Source organism: Columba livia, chromosome 3 (genome assembly GCF_036013475.1).
Source record: "Columba livia isolate bColLiv1 breed racing homer chromosome 3, bColLiv1.pat.W.v2, whole genome shotgun sequence".
In the NCBI taxonomy this organism is placed as follows: domain Eukaryota; kingdom Metazoa; phylum Chordata; class Aves; order Columbiformes; family Columbidae; genus Columba; species Columba livia.
Window position 1 is genome coordinate 80,261,121 of NC_088604.1, and position 21,493 is coordinate 80,282,613.

Below are 21,493 nucleotides of genomic sequence, written 5' to 3' on the forward strand. Positions count from 1 at the left end.
TTAATTTTCTTTATTTGAGATTCAAAGATCATTTTCTCCATTTCACAAGGACTGTTGGAAAAAACCCGCTTGCTCTATTTTTCTGTTGCTTCTGCAAAACTGATTTGTCAGCAGTCACAGCTACCTCAAAGCTTTGCAGAACTGTAGGTGGTATTCAGTTCTCCCACCTTGGACTGCTTTCAGTTTTCTACCTGTAAAGCAATGAGAGAGGATAGCCAAGAGGTCTCAGTTGGAACCAGATGGGTAGCTAAAGTGGTTGTAGAGGGCAGATGATAGAAGTGAATAGTGTACTAGAACCCAGCTGCACTGTTTTTTGTGGTTCCTAAGCAATATAAAGAGACTGATGAGGCTGAGAGGCTGCAGGGAGAAAGTAAGTTTTTCGCATTCCATGTTTATACCTTATAAATTGCTACTCGTCTTCCACATTCCTCAAGTATGGGACCTCCTTCACTCAAGTAGTCACCTTCCGCTGTTACTGCTTTCCTGTAAGCAGGGGAGTTTTCTTATCTAACTCTTCATAAATCTGTTGCTGAGACTTGTGTGAGCCCAGTAACTCTCAGAGGTGGGAACAGTTGTGGAAACCTAGCAGATCAGAGAAAGTCCTAGGAGGCACTGACCTCTGCAGGTTTAGAGAAGCATCCAGCATACCCTTTTTGAATGTATATTATAGTCAGACTTTTGATGTTTTAAGGAAGAAGTAAACTCTTATTCAAGGTCTATGTAGCAAGATGGAAATTTAGATTCTGCAGCTTAAATGTCATGGCACTGTGGTGCTGAGATCTGAGTCAACTGTGGACAAGTACACAACTGAGAAGTTCTGCCAAATATGGAAATAAGTTTTTAAAATAAAGACAGCATTTATATATATTACTGAGGCTACATCAAGACATTGCATCTTAATCTGAAATATTGATGAAAATAAAGAAGGAAAGAGGAAAGTTTCATAAGTCTTTCATATACCTTTCAACATTGTCAATAATGCATTCCCTAAGGGTTTTTGTTTAATTCTTGTTCCAACCTAATATGTGACCATATCATACCTATTAAAGCTTTAATGGAAGTTTCTCACCTTGCATCAATCTGTCTATATGAGAGATTATAGAATTGCTGTATGAGCTTTTGCATTAGTTTATTTGATTTTATAAATGCTCAGTCATCCAGAAGGTTTGATTGTTAATGTCAATGGAAATAGGAACAACAACTTGACAATCATGCACATAATTCCTCCTGATTTCAGCAGGATTTAGCTACTGAACTCTGCTAGTACATTTGGATTTAAGTTCCTCTCTGTATGTTCATTAGTCCTCATTTCATTTAAAAAGAGCTCAGAAAAGCATTTCCAAATGAGTTAAAACTAATTTAGAAAGCTGCCACCCTAGAAAATTCTTTGCCATAATACATACAACTTTGCACAGACTTACCAAAAAAGCAGCAGTCTTTTTGTCCAAAGAAAAATCTCAATCAACAATATTAATCTTCTTTGTTTAAGTAACATATCAATGCTTATTCTGTCAAATAACGACTGATTTGTTTGTTGCTTCCTAAATTAAAAAAGGCATAAAAATATGTGAAAGTAAATGAATGTATTTGAGCAATCTTCCAACACTACTAGTCAAAGAGCTACCTGATGCTTTCACATGAATCATGCACCTGCAGTATTTCTGCTAATCACCATTTTAAATGGTGTATTCTTTCTGCACAACTGATCAAAAGGTATGTGGGAGTGGAATGCAGAGAGACTACCTCTGATTTGTACTACAAAGAGTTTTACTTGTTTTCTTTCATCCATGTATTAGCTTGTGCAAAATGATACTAAGCTTACGTAACCAAACCTAAATAACACAGAAGAAAACAAACAATTGTTACACTTATGACCGCTTCAGTGTTAAATTTGCCATAACAACCTTGACTTTTTTATTTACAGGAATCCTATTTCCCATCAAATACCTGAAGTATACCTATTTCCCCTCATAAAATTAATCTGTTCTCTTTCTATATAGCTGTTGACTAGAAAAAGGCAATTACACACAAATATAGAAGTCAAACTAAGTTGGAGAATGATATAAATGCCTGAATAAAAGTTTGAAGGCCATCTTCTTTGCACACAACAGGGCACAGTGCCTTCAAATCTCCCTTCCAACCTAAACTATTCTGTGATTCCATGATCTTTTTCAGACATCAGTAAAAAGATGATTAAGGTGATTGGTTCTGTGGTCAATAGACTAGACCTGCATCTTTCTGTCCTCACATTTGAACAGCCATCCCACAGAACTTTTAAATTAAAATATTTCTTTCATTTACACTGTTTGAATCTTCCTACAGCTGTCCAGTTTCAATCCTGCTATAACAAACACTTAAGTCTTCACAAATGTCCCCCATACTTGCAGCCTTTTCTACATAACTGTAGAAATAATAATTTGATGAAATTAAAAGATACCAGTATTAACCATAATACCTTCCATTTAACACCTGATATTTTCTGAAGACATTTGCCTGTTGAGACATGTAGGCATCTGTTAGCACTGCTTGTAGTTTGTAATTAGCACATTCATAAGATGATGGAAATAAAATGTAAATGATGAGCAGTACTTGGTTATTTAAAGTTGTAGGTTGTAATGACAATACTTTCTTTCAGAAACATAGCAAAGTCTTAATCATTCTAAATAACTTGAGAGCAAACAAAAAAAGTTTGACATTGTGCATTAGTGCAATGTTAAAATAGTAATTTGTCAACAGTGGTATTTTTTTTATTAGAGATCAAGGAACAGGCTGTTTGCTATAAGTATAAGTATTGTGATAATGGATTATTCTAATGTTTAAATTGCTTGCAATATTTTAACATAATCTATCAGAATACTGAGCTTTTACTATAATATTTTAAATTTCTCTGCCTGTCACTGGGAGATGAATGTACTGTGGCAGGATTTTTTTTTTTTTTTGTGCTAGATAGTTAAATCAGAGGTTTTTCAATGAATTGAAATACATTATTACTTTTATTTGAACAAAATGACCTTGGGAAATTAAAAATATGTAACATCTCCTTAACAAAACATAGATATCTTCTGTTTGTCTCCAAACAAATACTTTTTATTTTGTTTTAAGATTCTTTTTTTCTTTAGTATCTTTAATTTAGGTTAATATTTTGAGGGGAATAATGTAATTTAAACTGAAATACAAGATCTACAGTTCAAACAACCAAGATGCTCTTCATTATTCCTGGAATGAAATATTTCAGATCCATCTGACTGAATGTTCTAACAATTTAAAAAAAATAATGTTGCTTTTCATTTGGGTTTTACTTTTTGCTGGCTATGCTTTTTCCAAAATCAACCCAAATTCAGGTTCATTCAGAATTTATATTGCTATCTTCTGTTGCTAGTCTTTGTTATGGATTACTCAAAGCTTGTTTAATTAATTAATTGATTTATTTATTTAGGATGAATTTTTTTTTTTAATTGTCTATTTTTATCAATATTTAAGGAAGATCACCAACCCATCTTGTTCTTTATTTTCTGGTATAATTAGAATAATAATACTAATCAAGAAAGCTCAAAAACCTTGACTGTTAGTAGTGAGCAATGAGAAGTTTGCTTGGTTTCCATCTAAGAAAATGCCTTAATAATCCCATCCCACAGAAATACTATAATGATACTCAACAGTTTCTAAGCAAAGGTGACAGGAGCAATCAGGATTCTTTGTTGGAAAAAAATGAATTGTAAAGTGTCAAAACATTTTCACCTTCGTAATACAGACAAGTTGATACCTGTTTCCCAACAAGAAATGCAGTCATAAGAAAACAGTTTGACTGTTTGATTATTTGATCCTCAGTGTCTTTTATTAATGGTGTTGTATTTTATATTGTTGTCTTTTACCAGAACAAGTGTATAAGAAATCACTTTCAACATTTTCAAGTCGTCACACATCAGATTATATGTAAGTAAAATGGCTTCCAAGTATTTATTATGCAAAGCAGTTAGTCTGGCTCTTCATAATGTTGTATTTGTGGCACGTTAGATTTCTGTCACTGAAAATCAAAGAGGTGGGTTGTATGCATACCTAGTGATAATAATCTCTTTAATGCAAACAGCACTGGGTTGCAGGAAAAATGCAGTAGTAGTTTAAATATTCTCTTCCATCATTTATCAAAAAGTTATTGTACTTCAGAATGCTTTCCTTTGCATTGGCATTTCAGTGCTTAATTTTCCTCATTAGAAAAAAGTAAAAACACTAAAACAGAACAGAAAAGTGGTTTGTTGTTGTTGTTTGCTTTTTTTAAGTTCCAGCAATCATAGCAAACACCCTTCAGTGGCTACTTTCTGCTTTCAAATTCATAATTTGAACTACATGACCTGTTTGAGTAGCTCTGCAATATGAGCATAACACCATGTGATCCAATGAAAATGAACCAAAGAGGAATACTGAGAATAAACAGAACTCTCTGATTTCTCAAAATGACACATGCTTGGAGGAAGCAAGTACAAACATTGCTCAAAATCAGCACCAGCTCTAAGCTCCCCTTTTCAGCCACATTGCTTTCCTTGTTCTCTGCAGCACTGGCTTGCTTCTTCCAGCATGTCATTAATCAGACACCTCCATTTGCTATTTTTGACAGTTCACTTCTCTCATGCTGGGTGATTGGTTTATTCCACTGGCTTAAATGAAGGACTAGTCAGGTTAACAAATGTCTAAACGTGGCTGTTCTTCACCTTCCAATTGTTTTTTCTTGTGTTTGTGATCAATCTTCACACTCTCTTGGAAGCCCCAATTGAAAGGCTTCCAAGGAATCAACCTGTGTCTCTTTTAGAAGATGCAGGATCCCAAGCACAGTCCTTCTGCTTTCCCTCTACTGGCTCACTGGTCTGTGTCAGACTCTTTCCTCCCTGTCTGGGAGGCCTTCATCTCTCATCAGCACCCAGGGAGCACAAGGTACTTTGACCAAGCTCAGCCAAGCCACAAGTTTGTCTTCACTGTGCCAGGGCAATTCGTTACCTTCCCCATCTGTGGCTATGGTGATTGGTGATGCTACAAGGTATGCTGAACTGGGAATTTGAGATAAATATGTTTGGAGACAGAAATCCTGAGTGGAAACTTGCACTATTACGGTCTAGTTAATTACCTGTTTAGCCAGAGAGAGAGTATAACTGTGGGATAATCAGCAGAGGCAATTTTGCTCTGAATGGTTAATTACCACAGACAAAGCTGAACAACTGGGTCAGGGAGGCAGAGAGGAACTTTGTCCATACCATAATCTTTAACACGAGAGTCCAGGGACTTTTTAACAGATACGTCTCTGCTCTCCTTTGTGGGTGTGCAGATGAACTTAACATAACAAATAACATAACAAGAATGCCTAAATGTATTTCATTCTGTTAAATGATGAATTCCTGTTAGTCAAAAGAGTAAAGGATGTTGCTATGCAGAAGAATTTGCAATTCCTTTGCTGCCTCACTGGCAAAACACATTTCCGTGCTTACATTCCCCTCACTGAACTTTAAACATGCAAAAATTAACCTTTCATCTGGTGTTATTCAATGCCAAGAACAGGAGAACTGTTTTAATAGATAAATAATGGATTCCTCAGCAATGAGCACTAATGACTGCAAACACATAAAGAAATTAGGTTTAATTAGCTCTGTGTACCAGTCATTACCATTTTTAAGCTGTGCAAAAGATACAACTTAAATAATTAGTTTATGTACTAATAGTCCATTGGTGACTGCATCGTGCATCTGCCTGCACTGGGAAGGCTGACAACAGAAGACGCTGCTCATGGTGATTCAGCCAGGGTGTGGGTTTTTCTGGGTCGTCCCAGTTCAGAGACCGCAAAATACACTCAAAGTGCTGTGTCTCGCTAAATAAAATATTTAAGTACAGAGTTTTCCCTTCCCTCTGTGGAGAGCAGACTGTGAACAATTCTGTGAAACCACGTGTGGGCTCCTTTTTCATTATGTTTTTCCTCCGTACTGACCTCCTGTGCTGACAATCTGAGGGTAGCAGAGAAGAGTGTGAAAGGAAGAAATGGGGACATTTTGACTCAAGTTCAGGAAAGCAAACAGCTACTGTGGCTTAAAACAATCCTCCTTCCCTAGTAACCCACCTTCCTCCGCACCACCAGCCAGGGACATTTTGGAAAAGAAAGCAGAAGCAGATGTGTTTGTATGCCTTACTGCTGCGATCTCAGCCTTCCTGGTGGTTAAAGATCACACATCAACTGGGAACACATTTTCCTTTTCTCTGCCACTGTTATGGCAGTGATGTTTGCAGAAAGGTGAGGTGGACAGATGGGACAGCAGTCTCCTAAATTGTCTTGTCTAAATTCACAAGATTCATCTGCCACAGCCCCCCATGACTCTGATTACTAATGCAATATAGGGCTTGAGATCAGTCAGAAGTTCAAAATATTCTGCCCAGTATGTCCAGCTGATTGTTTTTCCTTCTCTTACTTCTGCTGGCAGTCTTCAATATATGTTGCAAGAAGATAAAAATTGTTTGATTTTTCTAAACTGTTTAATTTACTGTTCAAACAAATTACCCTTTTGCAAAAGGAAGTCTAGCCACCCTATTTCTCATAGAGACACATCCTAATAATTCTGCTGTTTTATTTTGGTGAAGGTTCAAGAACTTTCTTCAGTACACAGTTTCATGAGACCAACACAGAGGTTTGCTTTTGTGATTATGAGTTTAAAGTAACAGCAGAAAACCCAAGAAGATATGTCAGAGATCGAATGTAGACTTTTTTCTTTTTTTTTAATTTGTGTTAGACATTATCAAGAATTAAAATACAGAAGAGACGGAGAACTAGAAGCTATCAAGAAAATGATATCAAGACAGAGGAGAATTTCTTAAGGTTGTGCCAAAGAAACAGTTGGAGAGAGAAGGGAAGGAAAATCAGAAGATGGTATTATGGGCACCAACAGAATATTAAAAGAAATAGTATTTCTGATGGTACTAAAACAGCTGACAGGTCCAGATGGATGAAACTGAACCAGTTCTGTGGTTTGGTGAAAAGGAATCCATGCAGATTTCAACAACAACAAGAGCTTTTGATGAGTTTGAACTGGAAATTGGAAAATGCCTAAGATGGAACCAGAAAATAAAGTCCTCAGGAGAAGCAACTAGAGCAGATTTACAGGTGAGAGACAAAACATGGGATGACAGCTATAGAAATGCTGGAGCTGTGCTGATATGGGGTATTTACAAGGGTGAAAAATAACCTGCGATGAGATGAAGACCAAAAGGAGTGCAGTGCAGGTGTGTATGAATGGGCTAACCTGTGGTAAGTCAAGCTGCTGTTCTTATTTTTAAAATCTGTGACCACATCAAACAGCACTTGGAGCAAGACCTTCCGATTGAAAAATTCACCTATCAATGAATGTCAGATTCCTAAATATGTGCCAGTTGACTTCCTTGTTTCTCATACGTAACCAGTTAGCTTGTGAGAGATTATCACAGTGTATTTTTCTCCTGTATTATGTTTAGAGCCTGGTGTGTCTGTTCATGCATCCCTACATGGAGACATTAATGATAAGACAAAGACAGAAAATAAATGAGGGTGCAAGAGAGGTCAGGAGGGCAGCTAGGTCTCTGAGGCAAATTGGAAGGTGAGAGAAGAACAATTAGTACATTTCTAGGTCTGTGACAAGAGAAAAAAAAAGAAACATGGAGGAAAGGAAAGACAGCCCAACTGAGGAGACAAAAAAAGTCCCAAATCATGTTGGAGATATGGCTTGTGAGGCTGAGGAAAGTGGGTCAGTCCACAGCAGCAGAGGTGCAGGAGGTGCCACCTGCTGCTCTGCCAGGCTGGGAGAGCTGTGCAGCAGGACTGAAAGATGGAATCTGTGCTGGAGGGAGACTAGTTGAAGGATTTCAGCCTCAGATACTCTAAAATGTTAAGCTTTCATATTGGTACTTACACATATACTTCATCTCTGGAAACATTCCAGGCCAGGCTGGATGGGGCTCTGAGCAACCTGATCTAGTTGAAGACATCCCTGCTCATTGCAGGAGGGTTGGACTAAATGGCCTTTGAGGGTCCCTTCCAACACAAACTATTCTATGATACCTTATTTTTATTGAGGAGTACCAGACACAGCATTGAGAGATGATAAATTCCTGTGAAGCTCTGTTCCAACTGGAGAAAATTAAAGTTAAAGATAAAACTTGCAGAGGTAGAAAATGTAGTAAAAGTTTAGCAATAACCCTTCCTTGACCTTCTGTCCACATAACACAGATGGTGATCAAAATATGAGACTGTGCACAGAGGGTAGAATCAGGCCTTTTATTCTAGGGACATAAGGTCAAAACAGAACCAGTGTAGTCATATAATTAAGGGAAAATACTTTTCACTGTGTTTAATAGGAAGATTTCAAAATGGAGTGGTCTGTAGTTCACAAACTTAAGTTGAAACTTGCAATACTCTAGAAGCCACAGTACTGTCTGAATACATATGTAAATAAGTCAAGGTCCAAGAAAGTTGGGACATATGGTTTTAGACAGTTTTAAGTACTAGATGATAAAACTATGGCTACTGTGATATGACTAATGAAACTTTTGCAGGCACATCCTTCCTGTGATCCTGGATGTTTCCAATTGCATAAGTTACATAATGTTTGTTTGCTTAATACATTACATCAAAGAGAGAACAGATTCTGAAGCAAAGTACTCCATATTCTTTAGTGCTTTCCTGTTATTATGTTACTTTCAGTAACTTGTCTCATGTTTTATTTATTTTAATCTCTAAAATTAATTTGGTCCACACTCTGGAATTATTCCAGAGTGCTCTGTCATTTGGTTTTGCAAGTGCTTATATGAACGAGTCAAGTATGGCTCAGGAAACTTGAACGCTTAAGAAAGGAGGGTTTTCCAGCTCACTTCAATTTGTCTGAAGTGCTTGTTTGAAATTTACCAGAAATAAAAATCTGTGTCCAGAACCTTTTGCATTCAGAAATCTTCTGTAAAATTTGTCACACACTTTGACTGGGTGAAAACAGTTCAATAAAGTCAGAGCAGCAAACACAGAAACATGCAAAACCAGTCCTAATAACCTCCAAGTGTCTTTTTGTATGTGCAATATTCCTGTCTTCTTAGAACAAGCCCAATGAGAATATAAACAAAAGACAAAGCATTGATTTTCATTCAGGGAAAAACTAACACATCCCATGTTTAACAAGTACCTAAGTGTCTAGCAGTTTTGGCTCATATTGATAGGTGTTTTTACATTTGATTCTATTTAGATAACAATTTGTTTTATATTGATTACTTGATTTATAATTTGCCCAATACTTGCTTTACGGACCCAGTATGCCAGCATCTCAAGACAGCAGAAATATCCTTTAATAATGTTCTCAAGTTTATTAATAGCAAACACAAACTTTGCTCTCAGACTTCTGCTTCAATCCAGACAACAGGTGGGAAGACACTGAGCTTGTATTTTGTGATTTTTGGGCTAACTTATAGCTAATACTGTCCTGATTGTTCCATTTATCTGAACCTTTATTGCACCTCCAGATACGAAATCTTGTATTTAGTAGAGGTCAGAGGATGACAGACCATTTTGATAGCTAATATCAGTGACATAAAAACTTACATAGCTCTCCTACCTTTCTCCTGCATGTCTTCTAATTATACCTCCTACATATTTGAAAACAGAAAAAAATTATGCAGGAGCTGGTGCTTTCCAGATTGGATGCTCTGTTCAACTGTCTTTGTGACTGCACTTCCAATGACTGATAAGTTTGATGAATACTGAAAATTTGGGATCAACATTTATATTTTGGCATGATTTAGAAACAGTAAATGCCCTGTGAGTATTAAAATCAGAATACTTACCCAAGTACTTCAGTGAGGATATAAATTGCTACATTTAGTTACAGTTTATGTTATTGGTTAAATTAAATTCCAAATTTAGTAAATTCTTTCATTAACTTCTGAAATTAATGGTTTTGCATTTGGTTTATTTCTTTGCAAAATAGAATCATTCCATGCAGTCTATAGTAGGCAACACCAGAGATAGATACAGTCATAAGACAGCAAAACAAAAAAAAACAGTTTTGTCATTTTGAATGACATTAACAATGAGCATGTTGTTGAAAATGAAATGAATAGTTTTCACATAGCAAGAAGCATTACACAAATTGTTTTTCAACTTTTGATATATGCAAAATATCACAAATCGAACACAGACAATCAAGAGAACAACAAAAACATTAAAGAAATGTCATATATAAATAAAGCAGATTGTCAGTGGTTCTTAAAGATGTGTTGAGGACAATAGGAACATTTGTTCCTGTATTGCTCACTGTATCCAATGTCATTTAAATGTGGCTGAGATTTCTTATCAGATGATATACATATCTTCATATAATATACTTCAAAATGACCATTGGGCTGGGCACTTTGTACAATTTAGGACAGATCTTCAGCAGTCAAAGACTGTGAATTCTGATAATCTGTTAAGCCAATAAACTTTACAACTGGAGATGGCATTATTGAGAATAGGCTCAAGTTATTCTTGAAGGAAAATGTGAATGGCTGATAGGATAGTCAAGCTCAGGGTCTATTTGCTTTTCCAAAATTGTAGATATAATTAGTGTGTCAGTCACACTGTACTGCTGTCAGTATTAAGAATGCACAGGTGTAGTCTATCATGTATAGCAGCTGCACAATATGCTAGTTTAAGCAGTTTAAAATTTGCCCTTTTGTATACTGGATTTTCATTCAAATATTGATAGGATAAAACTTTCTATGTGAACCCAGAGCTGAGCTCAGTCTTATATCAAGCCTAGAAATGTAGCTTCAGCTGAATCATTCACATATGTATGTATATAAAATATTAGAATAGGTATCAGGGCTTATAAAAATGCATGAGATAATGCATCGGTAAAACAGGCTTTTTGAAACTAGACTATGACAGAGGGAGCTGGTTTAAGGAATTTGAATATAACTTTAAATTCTGGTCAGCAAGGTAGCTATTTGGTATTGGAGACTTCAGGGAACTGGTTGCTCAACCTATGTTAATTTTAAACTAAAGACTGTGCTGATTCTAGCTATTTATTCATAACTTTCTTTAGCAAATAGGCTCATTCCTTTTCTGTAATCCTTCCTACAAGGTGAGAAAATTTTTTACTCATTTCTGAATGGTATCAACCACAGCAGAAGCTGAGTAGGAGGACAGAATGTCTAGATAATTTTGACTTTTTTATCTTTTTCTTAATATGTAGCCTGATTTTGCAACCTTTAATCACATGAGAAATACTGAGTGCAAAGTAGTATTAATATTAAGACAACTTCAGACAGTATTCACCTGAGTACTTTACAGTGGATTCTTCCATCAACGTTTCAAAGAAAATTAAATGTAGAAATACTACTCCTTTGATAGAAGTGTTTTCCTGAAGTTTCTTTTCCTTTTTCCTTTATCAAGATCTGCTTTGCTAACGCCACTACCTTGTTCAGCTGTTTCATGTCAAGTAATATCACTAATAGCTATTGCATACATTTTGCCAACAAACAGTTCAGAACATGAAATATTAATTTAAAATGCACATAACTTAGCAGTAGTAGTACAGAAGCAGCAGGAGTGAGCACAGAAAAAGTGCTTGAATTAATTAGCATTATAGCCTTTGGGCTTTCTGTGTGTTCTTTGAATTCCAGTAGTATCTTTACCATTTCATCCAAAGTTCAATATGAAATCTTCTTGTTTTTTTATTTCAAAAGAGGTACATTTTTATTAACTTTGTGTCACTTTTTTTTTTTCCCCAAGTTTATCACAGACTGGTGTTGAGGTCTGAGGATACCTCGCATATTTCCTTTGCCTGTATGAAAAATTTATGCCAAAAATGTATATTATCCTATCACAACTGATAGCATTTAAGCAACACATTGAATATTGATCTTTAAGAAGGCATTCTTAGAGTTTAAATAACATCATGGTAACCATCTTTTTTTCTGACTTTAAAAATTACCATGCTATGTAATAACCAGGGTTCTCTCCCTCTTCCCAGGTTCACAGATATGCCTAAGAGAACCACATGGACCCCCTCTCATGATGATTTATCCAGACTATATTCTTACTCACATTTGATGAAAATAATGGTATGGAGAAGACAATTCCTGCTTCTCAAGACAAAAAAAGCCCACTGCTGTCATGGCCATAATTTAACACTCTCTTGTGAGCATCTGCTTTACTGGGTGTGATGTGGGGATCCTCTCTGTTACAAAGTGGAGGAAGTGTCTCACAAGAGGGTGACAGTGGTGACGTTTAAAGACAGGATTTCATCTGCCTGAAGGTCTGACTATAAAGATAAATCACTAGGAATAGTTCCAACATAGAGCACCATGACCCTAAAATATAATCATGTTATTGTACTTGTTGTTGCCAGAGTATCCAGGTCAAGCTATCTGTTCTGTATGAAAAAAAGGGCAAAGTTTACTCCAATTCAAGAGGCATTTTCTGCTCAAGACATCACATGATCTCAACACTACAACCATTTTTGCTTCCAGGAGTCATAAAAACAGCTGGAGAGATTTTGAAATCATCAAACCAGAACTTACTCCACATTCAGATCTTGTGGTTAGCTAAAGACAGCTGGCTCCAAACTAGAAATATAATGACAACAGGTCTTAAATGTTGTAAGCAAGAGCAAAGTTGCAGCTATTTTTCTCTGATATACCCTTTTCTTTTATATAGACACCAAGAACCTTTAAGTAGCCTGGATGCTGTAAGGTTATTGAAGTGCAGGCAGGCTCCAGTATAAAAGGAAAAAAAAAATACAGAAGTGTTCTGTGGCAAATCCACTAACTGCTAGAAGAATTTTAAATAACTATACAGAAATAGTTTAGAGAACAGTCAGGAAAGAGTGTATCTTGACATGTCAGGTTGCTTTTAGGAACCTGATGGACAAGGAAACTTTGCTCTTTTTCTACTTGTCTGCATCTTCATTCTGTGGCTGTTGCTAACAAGAGAACAAACCCTAAAATATTACTGATAGGGCCACTGAGATAAACATAATAACAGAAAAATATGAAATAAACTTTGCACTTTTAGGAATGTTTTTATTTATTAAAACATTTCATGTTGCACTGATTTTTTGCAAGCAGGATACTTTACATGCTGCCTTTTATATTCATAAGGTGGAGGAGAACAGTGAAGGGACAACAAAGCTTTGTAAGCCTTCTAAACTGCCTTAGGGTAAATTTTGAGTCATCCTTTCTCTGTTGTGTGAGACTGTTCTGAAATTACATAGAAGTCTTTTGCAAATGTAAATGGTGTAAAACTTTACTTGAAATGATGTTAAGCACTATGCCTAAATGTAATTTTCTTTGAAATATGACTCTAAGCAGTGATATAATGACATATATATATATGGACTATTCAAACACAATATTCTAGGGAAAGACAACCAGGCTGGATAGTGCTTGGATGACATATATTCAGGTTTGCTGAGTGGGAAGCAGATGAATTACTCAAGAAATCACTTTAGCTGCAAATAGGTGGTGAAAGACAAGCTGAGAAAAGGATCAAATATGAAAATCTGTTTCTTGTTTTTCCCTTATTGGCCACTGATAGCCACAACCAGAGACAGGACAGCATATTAAATGATCTGAACAAGTGTGACTGTTCTTACACTATGTTCTTCTCATCTTTGCCACAGAAATATTATTTAAAACTTGTACAAGTGCAGAAACATTCTGATGGATCATCTTAGTGGACACATTGCCATGCAAGAAGGTGTACACCATAGATATATAAAGATGTAAGTACACATAAAGAAACATAGAAGCTTAATGCTTGTTTATAATAGTGAAATTAAATTTGGCAAAGACAGTACTACTGTTTGTAAACCTATGTGTACATATGAGGGAAGAAAAAGTGTCTGCTGGATTCCTGGAGGACCAAGCTAGACAAAAGAACTATATAAATTAAAGGATAACACTGGAAAATATTATTTTGAATTTGTCACAAAAAAGTGGAATTTCTAATCACCAAATTAAATTCCGGGAAAGCTTAATAACAGGAGAGAAGCAAAAACCTTAATAGAATTTCAGGAGCTTTGTAAATTTCATTACATGACAAGATGTCTGTGATAAAACAGATCTGAATGTGGTAGCCTGAACCCCTTAGATTTGCATGCTTCTGTGAAGATTACATAAAATAATAAAGTTTCAGGAACAGTTGAGGATCAGAGGGGGTCTCAACCGTTGTGCTGAGCAGGGCAATAGCACCTAGGAGTGGGGTGCTCTTGTTGTGTTGGGGAGGTGAAATCCAAAGTTGACAAGGCTGTCTGCCCTACACATATTGCTTTCTCTTTGCTATGATCTATGTGCCAAGTCTCAATGTGTTCTTGGTAAAATTTCTATCAAGCTTTTTAATTAAATGAAAATGAGTTTGGAAAAGTTCATGTACAACTTAAGGATATCTTCTTCTTGTGGTAGCTCTGCCATAACTGCAGCTGTTTTTATGAATAACAAATCCTCCCTGGATTTTTTATTTACAAGATAGGAATATGCATCTACATTTGTTATTTCTCTGTTTAAATGTAATGTTTTGTGTCTCATAGTTCTGGTAAGAAAGATTTTTGGGCATCAACTCTATAGACATTTTCTCTGAGAATTTGTTCAAAATATTCAGGCAGAAAGTCATTAAGGAACTCAAGTAAAACTTCTTTTCTTAGTGGCTTGGCTTTGTTCTGCTTTATCTTTTAGCACTTACACAGAGATGGTTTCTTACAGCCCTGGACCCCAGAGTTTTTACTTTTCCTAAGCGAGCTTCAATTTGTGTTGCTCCCACAAGCAATATCTGCAGTCCTGCTGCAGTCTGACTCACTGGCTTTCTATTAATTCCGTCGATTCTTTCTCTGACCTCCCAGACAAATGTTAGGCAACGTTTCTTGTTCTTGTATTGGATTGATTGCTCTTTCTCTTTTACTTAAGGGGCCTTCCTTGTTCAATGAAATAGATTACTACCCTTTCTGATAAGTTTTTCTATTTTTCTTAGTGAGTGGAGTAGTCTTGCTTAACTTGTCACTGCTGGCATTTAGGCATTGTCTGTGAAAATACAGATTTTTAATTTCCACTGTAATATCAAAAGAGCTGTTAAAAAAAAAATCCAATCAAAAGATATTTTGCTAATTTCTTCTATCTGAAGAAAGACCATGAAGTACAGCACTTAAATTAATATGAAGTGTTCTGTTTAAATTGGAAAGGAATATTTTCTTAAAAGTGCCAAAAAAGGAAAGCAAAGAAAATGAGTCTTGATTTGCCAGCCTTCTAGAAGAGGCCACAGTTATGGTTCTTCTTGATCTAACAGCTCAAGCAGTCATTATTTCTGGGAAACTCAGGTACTAAAATGTTTCTTCAGGAGTTAAATATCTTAAGAACTGTTCTGAAACAAGCCATGCAGTCCTTTCCATTGGAACTGCTCCACTCTGAATACACCACAGGGTGTATATAGGGTAAAATGGGAAATTTCAGCTTAATGAGTAGGACCATTGTGAATATAATTTTGGCTCATGCTTCAGCAATATTTTTAGATGATGTGTGGATAGGTATGCATATATGTCATGGAGAGACCCCAAAGTTAGTGTTAGGTGGACAACAAGGTCCAAAACAGGCTTTTATTCCATCCGGGAAAGTCCAGGAAAACAACCCGTTAGAAACAGGGTTTATAAAATCAGTTAATACTCCGGTAACATAAAACACATATTTGGATATCGACTTGAGGAGATTATTTGGGGTACAGCAAAATAAGAATAATGGAGATCCACAATGTGCATACACACACTCACAATAAACAATGCCAGAGCCATCCCTGACTCCAGGAAAATGCACCCATGTGTCTAGTGAGGAATTATATTAAGTATATATGCTTGCCTGAACCTGGCAAGGAATTATTAAAGAAAATACATGTGCTTATATTTAAGCACAGAATAGACTCGCTGGTCCAGCGAGGAAAATACAAAGATATATCTAGTAAGTTATCACTCACCCAAACCAGGTGGTGAGGCTGTCCCAACCCTGGGAGGTTACCTTAGGCAGTGATCCTGCCTTAAGGGGAGGCTTCAGGCATACAGACCCGCAGCTCCGAGAAGATCACAAATCATGATCGGCGGGATCCCCGCTTTATAGTCTGGTCAGATCTGGCTGTGGAAAGTCTAGAAGCTTCCCAGCTGCTCTGCACCCCACTACTGTGGCTGTTGTGCTCCCTCCTCTCTCCTAATGACTCTGGCCTGGGTCTCACAATAAGAGCCGTTAACTTGCCCCATTGCAGGAGAGGGGGAAGGTGTTGGGGAAGAGGGAGGGTGTGCACACATGCATCAGTTCTCAGCAGAGGTGGGGGCAGAAGAGCAGGGGTGGGGGACTGTGCACTGCCACACAGTATACATATATACATGTCTATGTACATGCATGTACATATATATGTAGACAATATCCCTATATATGCATATTGGAATATGTTAAAAACTCCTTAGACACTAACCCAGTGTAGTTTACTGGTGCAGTTACATGCAATACTAAAATCATTGAGTCGATTGGGAAATTTAAGAAGCAGAGTTAGCAGCAACATCTAGAAATATCCCTAAGCTTATAATACACATCTACGTATGTGTTCATATAACCTCAGTGAAACAGCTCTGAAAATGAGCTGTACTGCTTGACAGTACCAAGTGATGGTTTGCAGACTAAGGAGTTAGTCTAAAAAAATTCTGACTGCAATGTTATCTGTTTAGAGAAGGAACTGTAGTTCGTTATATTAGTAACGCAAACACCATGAAACCAGAATTTGCTGTCAATTAAATGACTACAGCAATGCAGGATTCAGTCATGTCTTTGAGGCAATGAACTACAGCAGGAGCACTACGAGGTTACCAGAGGCACAGTGCCTGATAAATTTCCCAGCAAATCAGACTGGAACTGTATGCTCTGAAGATGGTACTCTGTGATTTGAAAGGTTTGGGTACAGTTTTTGGCTCTGCTACAGATTTCCTCTGGGCAAATAACTCACATCTTGCTGTGCCTCAGTTTTCCATCTGTAAAAGGGAGATAATAATTGCCATCCTTGCAATGGTTTTGTGAAGATCAGTTCATTAATGTTTGAAAGGGTGCAGTGCTGGGGAGCATATCATTGTTGAGCAGCTTGGGAATACAGCAATTCCCCCTTAAGCTTGTAAAGCACATGCTGTTTTGGGGAAATATGCTTTGTTTGCTCTTTCCCAGGCTGGTGAGAATGGCTGCAGTCTTCAGGCTGTGGAGAACCTGCTGTGAAGGGAATTGCCTGAACATCCATTTGAAGACTGAAGAAAGGAGAGGAGTCATCTTTCTGGTTTTCTTTATCCGAATAATGCTCTGATTTTGCTACAGAGACTTTTCTATATACAGATCTGGCTGACATGGTGAGAGGTTTATCTCCTTTTTTCCTCCTTCTGTCTATCCATGGTGGAATGCAGCAACTGTTGCTTGTTTGATGAGCAAACAGAAATTGGGAACTATTCCTTTCTCCGCTTCCCCGCAGCGTTATTATTTAAACAGTGTTTAACCGACAGCATTTTTAAATATTGTAAAACTATGGAGAACTACAAGATTAACAAAACTATTACATTATCCAGCTCTCATACACCATATATTACAAAATAAATGATCAAGGAAAATGATACATCTGTTCTCTGTTGCTGTGTTCCAGAGATGAATTTCCAAATCTTCCCTCTGTAAAGTTTAGTCCTCGGCCTTCAAAAGCAGATGAGAGGAGGTTGTGGCCTCTCAAGAAAATCCATCCAGAGGTGATGAGGGGACATTAGAACACGGATGATGGCAATGTTTTACCCCAGAGATATTATACTATGTAGTAGTCAAAAGACCCTTTATCAATCATATTTGTCAGAAAAGGGTCAGTGATAGAATGAGCCATCTGCAGTAACTTTGTGCTATTTCAGACAAAGACAAAATTTAGCCCAAAAACCTCTCTGATGAAACAATATTTGCTATAAGCTTTTAGGAGTGAGCCCTTTTTGCCAGAAAACATCGTGAGAAGGAAATGTTGAAGTCGAGGGACTCAACATTCCAATTCATGTGGTGGTCTTTTTTCCTGAGTAAACTCAGCTGTGGGAAGAATTCATGCCTTCCTTACAGAAAATCGTCCCATTCCTGATGGTGATCATCCTGCACATGGAATCTTTCAGTGCAGAATTTCTTCAGGCTTCCAACTTAAATAATGTAGAAAATGTCAGGTAAGTGAAGAGATGAAAGTGAACACATCTTGATTAAGGTGTTAATTAGTTTGAAGGAAAAATTACTAGTAGCATGCTGACAGCATGTGGGTGGTTTCAATGATAGCTGGCAGCCTCTCTGGGCATAGCCTTAATTTTCCTTTCTAAAAGATGGCTCCAAGTATGCATTTTTGGAAGACTATGGATTTGTGAATATTTTTTCTGTGATTCCTAGAGAAATTAGTTTAAGGAAATGTATTAAGAAGAAAATTCATAGTTATAGTACTTAAATTCCTTCCTTTCTGTAAAAAAATCTTCATAATTGGTGCTATTATATTAACAAGCCTGTGAGATTATTTAAGAGCATCTCCTATGTATTTCATTAATCACTTAGCAGAGGAATAAAATCTTGCAAACCGTCAATCTCCAGATTTTGAAAATGCAGCTCTTCTGCATATGATTCTTGCACTCCACTCATTAATGAAATATCAGAGTGCCTTCTACTCTTATTAAATGACAAGATTAACATGTATCATCTTCATTTTTTCTTTTTTCTTTTTTTTTTTTTTTTTTTAAATTCCCTTAGCTTTAATATTTCTCTGGTTTAATTGAGATCAATGGGAATAGTTGCAGAATGAGGTGCAATTCAATGTGATGTGAGAATTGAGGTTGCTATAATAAGGGATAAGAAGGATAAAATGAGAAGAACAAGTGACTTCTTTGCCCATCTGTGCACTAGAGAGCAAAAAGCTGGATTCTGTATTCCTCTCACTTATGTCTCTTCTGCAGCCACTAATCAAACTATAAAAGTGAACACAATGAGAGCAAGTTGGATCTGATGGCAATAATGCAGAATGCAGTATGGGATACTTACCCCGCAGCCTGGCTGCTGTTCAACACATCATTTAGCCATAGCCTGTGGAGTGGGAGACAGGAAAGAACTCTACGTTTTTCATGTACTAAGAAAAAAAGAACAAAGACCATGATGTTATACCGTTTAGGATTTCCAACATTCCTGGAGTGGAGGTCTGTCCTCTATAAAAGCACTGACTGGGACAGTATTCAACCACATACTTAGACTTTTGAGCCGCGGACATATTTTTCTGTGTTTAGAACTGTCACTGGTTAAGTAAAGAAAAATGGATCAGCTGTTTTTAAGGTTTTGTACAAATGGTGTTAGAGAATAAGAAGAAATGTTGTGATTTAAATATAAAAATAGAAGTGTATTGGCATATATTTATATATGTATGTATATTTTGCACGTGTATGGCTTCATAGAAAATATCATATACTTATTCAGAGATGAAAAGAGTGGATCAAAAAAGGCACGGCATGCTCCACAGCATGGCAAGGAATCTGAAGTAAGGCACAACCAAAGGCAAGCAGAGTGGAATTTCATCCTCAGTATTGGACTATCAAATGATTTCTTTAAAACTGCACCTGGTGTGTGTCAAGGTGCTTAATGCTGGGGAGGCAAGGCAAATTATTTATTTCTTCTCCCAGTAGTCACTGCGGTTCAATATGAAGCACGACCCTGGTGTCAGAAAGGTAAGTGAAAATTGCTTTCATTGAGGTCTCAGGCAGACACGTCAGCACAGGGCCAGGGCCATGGCCGGGCCAGGGCAGGAGGAGCAGCTGTGTGGCTGCAGCCAGGGCTGTGCCCAGAGACCAGCACGCAGCCTGGCCAGCGACCAGGGAACCTCCGCCACACAATGGAATCTGCAGTACATAAAAAGGGTGCCGCTTCTTGATATCTAAGACAACTGCTAAAATAGTATTTAATACTGAGCTATGTATAGACTCTGGAAACCATTTCATTTGCAGATCTCCATCCTTCCTCTTGAGAAGGGAATATGCATTTTCCCTGACTGAATTCTCCCACACCATGTGCAAAGCAATACCTGTATGTTCAGGGATTTGTGTAAACAACTAGAAAAAGCAAGTGTGAAAGACTAAGAGAATTCATTGCCTTATTTTCAAAGGCCTCAACTTCTTCTCAGCTATCATATACTTTTCAAATTGCAATTGTCACATTGTTTTTAAATGCCAAAACATTCTGTCAACAGTTTTATTTCCATTTATTTTCTCTTTGGCTACGTTATGTCCTGAAATTTTATCTCCGTCTTCATGACCCTTTTTCTATTCGTCTTAAAGTTAATTAAAACGTGTCAATAGAGAAGATATTCTTAAAATAATGGGGCTTCACATATGTTGTATAATCTCTCAGTTATGTCTCATCTGGTAGTCTTCACTGAGGCTATATCATCTAGAATGTAAAGAAATCAAAGTATCACCTGTTTTCAAGAACTGCTGAGCACCAGCCTGAGAGTAATAATCTTTGATTCTGCTTAAATTCCATTGCTTTTGGGTAGTTTAACTGATGCAACACTTTGCTTCCATCACCTCATTTGAATAGTGTCTCATACATTTTAATACAGTCATCTGTGCTGTTTTGAAAAAACACTTAAAACATTTCAATGCTACCGAGACATTTACATACAGAACTGAGAAATAAAGAGAATAAAAAATATTAATTAATCTTGCTTCTCTAAGTCCTGCTGATCAGTTGCTTCTGTTTAGACAAATTAAACTCCTGTTGAACTTGGATGCATGTGATTGCTGGCTGAACATGTTGTAAGTGATAGAAGAGATGAAAAAATAGAGAGGCAAGTGTGCCTTCTAGATGATTCATGCTCACTCTTTCAACAGTTAAAAATAGTATCCTTTAACAGCCATTTTCAGTAATAATAGCCCACCTGAGTGAGGTCTGTCAAATCAACATGTTGGTGTGTACCAAAGCAAGATGCTGTATTTACTGATGATCTGTGAAGAATTATATTGAGTATGAGGATTAGCTTTGTTGCCTAGAAGTCTGTTTAAAGTTTTAAACTCATGTTTTCTGAATTTTTTAAAAAAATTCATGTCTTAATCCATCTACTTGAAATTTGAATAAATGAGCTTAAACACCTATTTTGAGCTGCCATTTATTATTTACATGATCCCTATTGAACACGTTATGAGTACAGTGGTTTTTCCAGCTCCACATTTTAAACTTGTGAGTTCACACATCAAGATTGTTTTAAAAATTAGTCATGTAGATGTGGTTGTTCCAGATTCTTTTTCACTATTACAGAATTGTTTTCTAAAATAGAATACAATAGAAACTGTCATTCTTATCCAGCAGAACATTTTTCCAGAGGGTAAAATTTATTTCACCCACCTAAAAAAAGTGTAATAGGACTTTTCTGAATAAGTTTTGACAGTTTGGGAATTTATCCGCATTACCCTATATATGT

At 36.7% G+C, this 21,493-nt stretch overlaps 1 long non-coding RNA gene across 2 annotated transcripts; it reads left to right on the forward strand.

Annotated features, from left to right (window-relative positions):
* The first annotated feature begins 6,643 nt into the window (after positions 1-6,643).
* On the forward strand, positions 6,644-21,161 carry LOC135579088 (uncharacterized). Of its 2 annotated transcripts, XR_010471506.1 has the most exons (4): positions 6,644-7,132; positions 12,000-12,090; positions 17,212-18,218; positions 18,987-21,161. It is a non-coding gene; the product is annotated as an uncharacterized LOC135579088 (long non-coding RNA). The 2 variants fall into 2 exon arrangements; XR_010471505.1 differs by having other exon boundaries at positions 17,212-21,161.
* Positions 21,162-21,493: the final 332 nt, after the last annotated feature.